General features: G+C 55.2%; 1 pseudogene across 1 annotated transcript; it reads right to left on the minus strand.

The window, feature by feature from the left end:
* Positions 1-3,707: 3,707 nt before the first annotated feature.
* On the minus strand, positions 3,708-5,259 carry LOC115898189 (annotated as a pseudogene). Its single transcript, XR_004057883.1, has 3 exons — positions 5,242-5,259; positions 4,023-4,563; positions 3,708-3,759 (listed from the first exon to the last, which is right to left on the minus strand). The product of XR_004057883.1 is annotated as a basic proline-rich protein-like (transcript).
* Between the last annotated feature and the right edge of the window lie 1,632 nt (positions 5,260-6,891).

Raw genomic sequence — 6,891 nt, forward strand, 5'->3', positions numbered from 1 at the left:
GGCTGGACATAACCATTCAATGGGGGCATCTCTTGCAACCTGCAATAGGAAAAACTCGGAGCTTACGCAGAAAGGTGCAGGTTTGCACATTTAAATCCCGGGTCTATCACTTCTTATGTGACCTTGAGCAAGTCACTTAATCTTTTGTGTTCCTGGTTTGCAAAGCAGGTTTAATACCCAATACACAGAACACACCTGGGGGTCCTGGGGTCTAGATCCCCTCTTCTGACTAGTTCATTCCAAGTGTGAGCCACTGGCCCTTACGGCTTTTCCCCTTCAAAAGCCCTAAGGACCAAAGGCTCATGCCTGTAAGTTCATGCCTGTAACCTCTGAGAGGCTGAGGTGGGAGGATCATGTGAGGCCAGGAGTTCAAGGCCAGCCTGGGCAACACAGTGCGACTCCCATCGCTACAAGAAATTTAAAAATTAGCTGAGTGTGGTGGTGCGTACCCGCAGTCCCAGTTGCTTGGGAGGTCGAGGTTAGAGAATTGCTTGAGCCTAGGAGTTCGAGGCTGCAGTGAGCTATGATGGTGCCACTGTACTTCAGCCTGGGCAATAGAGTGAGACCTCATCTCTTAAAAAGAAACAAAAAGCTCTAAGATCTAGTGCCACCTCCTGCAGGTAGGCACCCAGCCTTCTAGGTACCCTGCTAGACCAGCCCTTCCCTGACTCCCCCCTGCTGTAGAGTGATGGCCTCTTTCTTTCTCTTCCACCAGGCTCTAGAGCTTGGCAGAGGAAGGGGTAAGCCATCTTTGTACCCCTTGGACCCGGCCACACCCCCACACAGAGTGAATGTTTCCTAATGCCATTCCCTTTCCATAACTCCACTCCACGAGAGGGAAGAAGTGACTTAAGTCTGCTAAGGGGTGGAGGGAAAGGTTCAGGAAGGTTTCAGGGTGCTGTCATTAGCTCTTGAGGATTGAATAGAATTACTAGGGGTGGGTGGGGAGAATATTCCAGGCAGATGGGAGAGGTAAGATACAAAGCCACAGAGGTGTGTAGAGAACAATAAGGCAAATTGTGTATTTGCTGGGGGAGGGCCAAAGATGAGGATTCAAGGCCAGGAGCAGTAATCCTAGGATTTTGGGAGGTCGAGGTGGGAGGATCGCTTGAGCCCAGGAGTTGGAGGCTGCATTGGGCTATGATGGCGCCACTGTACTCCAGCCTGTACAACAGAGCAAGACTGTCTCTAAAAGAGAAAAATGAAAAATAAAAAAATAAAGATGAGGTTTCAGGATCTAGATCCCAAAGGGCCTCGAATGCCATGTCAATGATTTGATGCTATAGAATGTGACTGACAAAATTGTAAATGGGCTGGGCGCAGTGGCTCACGCCTGTAACCCCAGCACTTTGGGAGGTCGAGGTGAGTGGATCACCTGAGGTCGGGAGTTTGAGACCAGCCTGACCAACATGGAGAAGCCCCGTCTCTACACAAAATTAGACAGGCGTGGTGGCACGTGCCTGTAATCCCAGCTACTCGGGAGGCTGAGGCAGGAGAATCGCTTGAACTTGGGAGGTGGAAGCTGCAGTGAGCTGAGATCATGCCATCGCTCTCCAGCCCGGACAACAGCAAAACTGTCTCAAAAAAGAAAAAAAAAACAAAACAGTAAACAGGTGGCACAGGGACCCTCAGGGCATGCTATGCTAGTCTGGGCTAAACTTAGGTTTTGGAGAGGGAGGTGACAGAGCTATGGGTCAACACCCGGGGGCAGGTATTGCAGGAAGATTCTAGGGGCTTCTACCTGGATGGCTGATTACTGAAAACAGCTTCAATGCTATATATCCCTACTCTACGACCCATTCACACTTGCTAAAAAGCCATTTCCCACAATCATCCCACGTCATCCACACAGTTCTGCATCCACGAGTGGGCCAAGTAGTGCTATCTCTATTTTACAGACGGACAAAGTGTGAGCCAGAGGAGAGAGACTTCGCCTCAGCCATGCAGGCAGGGAGCTCTGGTCATGATCCAGAGCCACTATCTGGGCTCAGAGTGCTTGGGGTGGCTGGTCCTCAGGCATTTGACAAATGTTCCAGCACCTTTTGAGGCCAGACCAAGGAAACACAGAGATGGCCTTTGGCCTCTGAGTCATCTTGAAACTGGACTAGTCAGCTGGGTCACCTGGGCCTGGGACAGGACAGGCTGCTTTCTGCGGGAGGGAGGAAGGAGGATCCACTGAGAGGCAGGTTTTCTTGTGTTCAGAGGGCAGCAGAGGGGCTTGCCCCCAGAGACATGCCTATCCGTGAGTCCCCAAAGGGAACCCTGGGTTGGGGGTTGGAAGAAGTCCAGTCCCTCCACCAAGGGGAAGGGGCTGAGGGATCCCGCCCTTTGCTGCCTTTCTAAGCCCCCAAATGCCCCCTCCTTCCAGCACCCAGGCCCAGTGAACAGCCGCAGCCTGAGTCATCATCCTCATTTGAATGGTGGCCGAGAAATCAGCCAGGGGGCTGCCCAGGGCTGAGGGCCAAGGCTTGGAAAAACAAGGCTGTTCTGTTACCTCCAAGCCTTGGAACATCAAGCCCGGCTAGGGAGTGGGGGGCAGAGGGCAGGCAGAAGCAGGATCTGAAAGTGTCAACAGCCAGAGGGGTCTTTTGTGTGAGGGGTGGGGGCGCGGTTCAGAATCCGAGCTGTTGGCTTTTGTTTTCAAATGACCTGTTTAATCATTACCCTTTGCAATCAACGGGGAGCACAGGCTCCGTGGCAGAGTCTAGGCGAGGATTTCAAATCTCCATACCCTACTGAGCAGCCGGAGAAGAAAGTAAACAAGATACCACCGGCAGATCTGGCTCCATCTCGCAAACAATAGCCGGACTGAGCACCCGGCTCAGACACACACATCAAAGTGAGATTTCCAAGCAAGAACTTTCACAGGCAGATAACAGGCTCGGATGGAATTATTTCCCTGTGTCCCTTGAGCTCAGTGCCAAAGGGGGCAGCCTAAGGGGGCTGTCATTTTCACGCTAACCTTGACCTGTAATGTATTCATTCATTTTGCAGTGAGGGAGAGCCACCACCGCCCCAAACCGCGAAAAACCAACCAGTAACAACTTTATCATTCCTTTTTAACAGTCACAATGGTGGGCAAACGAGACTTAAGTTACAGCAGCTAGCTGGTACTCACACTCCCCTGGGCTCAGGCTCCTTCAACAACAACAAAATCCTAATGCAAGCACCCACCGGAGCTCACAAAGTCAAACCTTTACCTGGCATAGGGAAAATCCGAGTGAGAGAGAGACAGTGAGAGAGTGTGTGTGTCTGTCACTGTGTGTGTTTCCCTCTTTTACCTTCCAAGGCCTTCAACTATTTTTCCCCCTGCAGCATCCAAGCCCAGCCTCAAGGCAGATGCATAAACACGCCTGCTCCTCCCCTTCCACGGTTGGGCAAAACATCCCCCACCCCTTTTCCAGGACCCCAAGGAGAAAGAATCACGTCCTCTGCAGCCCCTCCCTGGCCCTCGCCCAGCCCCCCTTCCCCCCAATTACAGGCCGTCGGCGAACAAGCCTCGAAGGCACCTTGAGATAAACACCCACTAATGATTTTATGATTTTCTGCTCTGGGTAACCGCGCTCAGCGGAATCCCTCCCCCCGCCGTGGCGACGGGGGCCGGCCCAACTGAGGGATGAGGGGGATGGGGGCGTTAGTTTGTTTTTTCCACGGCCGCGTCCTCACACCTGTTTTTCATTCATTCATTCGTTCGTTCCTTCATCCATTCACGGATCCGTCACTGCAGCCGCCCCAGCCCCTCGGATTTCGGAGAGGGGGCTGCGATGGGGGAGGGGGTGGGAGATAGGGGTGTACGACAGAGGTGGGGGGTGGCGCACCGGGGGGTGGAGGGCTGCGGGGGGTCCGGGAGCCAGGACCCTGCGGCTCGGGCTTTGTCAGACGCTGGCGAAGCGGCGGCGGGGGCGGGGCGGGGGCGCTCCCGGGGCCCGAAGTTGTTTTCCGAGGCGCGGCGGCGAGGACAGCGGCCCGGGGTGCGCCCCCTTTGTCTGTCCCCGGCCGGCGCCGCGTCCTCGCGCGCTCACCTGGTCTTGGAGGACAGGAAGGCAAGTTTGATCAGGCCGTAGGTGAACAGCGGGATACTCTCCTTGGCGACGCTGGCAACTTGCAGCCGGTGCTCCAGGATGTGGAGTTCCATCGTCCGCCCGCGCCCCGTCCGCGGCGGCTCATCCGCGGGGGGACGAGCCGCGGCCCCCGCCCCCTCCGCGCCCTGCCGGCACCGACAGCCGGCCCGGGGACCCGGGAGCTCGGCGCCGGGCGCGGGGGGCGGCGGCGGCCAGGCCGGGCGGGACAAAAGGGAGGAGGCCAGCCAAGTTGCGAGGGGGAGCCGCGGGGCGAGGGAGGCAGCGCCGGCGGAGCAGCAACCGAGGGGCCGAGCGGCGGAGCAGCGGCGCCCGGCGCGGGGAGCAGCTGGTGTTCGCTGTAACAAACAACTTGCCACTCAAACGCCGGTCCCCGCTGCGCATGCACGGCCCGCGCGCGGCCTGCCGGGACTCGTAGTCCGTCTGGGGGCTCCCCCGGTGCTGCTGCTGCTGCTGTTGCTGCCGCGGGGGCTGGGCGGTCGAACTACCGGCAGCCCGGTGCACGGGAAATGCAAGAGCGCGGGCACCCTCAGGGCCACGGGGAAGGCCGAGGGGAGGCACTGGGTGGGTGGAGCCACCCCGAGCCTAAGTGCGCCCTCTGGCACCCACTCAGGCTCGGTACTAGGCGCTTGGAGTGTAAAGCAAGCAATGCAGACTACTCCGGTGCTGGAGAAGGCCCGAGTCTGGGAGCGCCAAGATGTAGGGCAATCGGTCATGAGAGTGCAGAGAAGCCAAACCGAAAAGCTTGCTGGGGACACGGTGGGAGGGGATTGACAGGTCAAAGAGGGTGACCTGGAGGAGGGGACATTCAAGCTGGGTTTTGAAGGATGAATGGGAGTTCGTAGCAAGGGAGTGAGGACGCGCGGATGGAGGACAGAGGCCTTCCGGGTTGCAATACAGCGTGTCCAAGGGCACAGAAGCGTGAAAGTCCCCACGGTGCTGTGTTTGGTTTTGTTGCAGCGGAAAACGTGAGGGAGGAGAGAAAAGAGATAAGGCAGGCACAGTCACTAGGAGTCAGGTCGGGAAGGTCATGTGTGCAGAGCTAATGAGGTGGCCATTTATCCCGCGGGAGAGGGGGTGATGGGGACTGCGAAGGCTGAATTCGGAGAAAATGTAAAATGCGTCTGAGGCACTTTCAACCCCAGGGCCCATGCGCCCGGACCAGAGGTTCCTCCTTCATGGCTGTCTGGTTTTGAAATGTTCTGGGTTAGGGCCGGGCGCGGTGGCTCAAGCCTGTAATCCCAGCACTTTGGGAGGCCGAGACGGGCGGATCACAAGGTCAGGAGATCGAGACCATCCTGGCTAACACGGTGAAACCCCGTCTTTACTAAAAATACAAAAAACTAGCCGGGCGAGGTGGCGGCGCCTGTAGTCCCAGCTACTAGGGAGGCTGAGCCAGGAGAATGGCGTGAACCCGGGAGGCGGAGCTTGCAGTGAGCTGAGATCTGGCCACTGCACTCCAGCCTGGGTGACAGAGTGAGACTCCGTCTCAAAAAAAAAAAAAAAAAAGAAATGTTCTGGGTTAAAGTGACTGGTGCTTCGACCTTTGGCAGAGTAATCTGCGGACGTGATGGGTGAGATCTATCTGCCAGGGCAGGCTGAGAACTCTCTTTTAGGGGAAAATTGCAGCTGTGCTCCCTCACCTTCCTTCAGCCCTCCTCTGTTAGGTAGGAACATACTAGGTTTTGTCATTTCCACAAAAGGGTGAAAAACCTGGAATCTGTGGTAGATAGATCTTAAAGCATGCATATCACCCTCCCACTTCATTTTCTGTTACTTTCTTTCTTTTATTTACTTACTTTTTAGAGACAGAGTCTTGCTCTGTTACTCAGGATGCAATGCAGGGGCGCAATTATAGCTCACTACAGTCTCGAACCCCTGGGCTTAAGCGATCCTCCCACCCCAGCTTCCCGAGTAGTTGGGACTACAGTTGCACAGCACCATGCCTAGTTAATTTTTTTTTCACTTCCACCCCCCCAACCACCCCCAGACAGAGTCTTGCTCTGTTGCCCAGGCTGGAGTGCAATGGCACGACCTCGGCTTGTTGCAACCTCCACCTCCTGGGTTCAGAGATTCTCGTGCCTCGGCCTCCCAACTAGCTGGGATTACAGGCGTGGGCCACCACGGCCGGCTAATATTTGTATTTTTAGTAGAGACCAGGTTTCACCATGTTGCCTAGGCTGGTCTTGAACTCCTGCCCTCAGGTGATCCACCCACCTTGGCCTCCCAAACTGCTGGGATTACAGACGTGAGCCACTGTGCCTGGCTTTTTTCTCAAACTCCCAGTCTCAAGTGATCCTCCAGCCTCAGAATTTTTTTTTTAAGCTTATCTGTCTCTTCCCTATACAATCTCAACTCCAAGAAGGCAGTGATTTTTGTCTGCTCTCAGCTGTGTTCCCATTGTCAGCAATAGTGACTGGCCTATGAGAGACACTAGTTCAATATTTGTGGAATGCATCAATGCACCTATCTATGCCTTTAGAATCTAGAGATCTAGAAAGCCCAAACAGAAATGTATTCAGGGGCCAGATTACACAGATGTGTGAAGCAGTTGGCTATCAGATAGTTGGAAATGTGACTGGGTGCGATGGTTCACGCCTGTAATCCCAGCACTTTGGGAGGCCAAGGAGGGTAGATCATTTGAGGTCAGGAGTTCGAGACCAGCCTGACCAACATGGTGAAACCTCATATTTACCAAAAACACAAAAAAATTAGCCAGGCATGGTGGTGCATTCTCCTGAGGCAGAAGAATCGCTTGAACCCAGGAGGTGGAGGTTGCAGTAAGCTGAGATCGCACCACTGCACTCCAGCC

Source organism: Rhinopithecus roxellana, chromosome 6 (genome assembly GCF_007565055.1).
Source record: "Rhinopithecus roxellana isolate Shanxi Qingling chromosome 6, ASM756505v1, whole genome shotgun sequence".
Lineage (NCBI taxonomy): Eukaryota > Metazoa > Chordata > Mammalia > Primates > Cercopithecidae > Rhinopithecus > Rhinopithecus roxellana.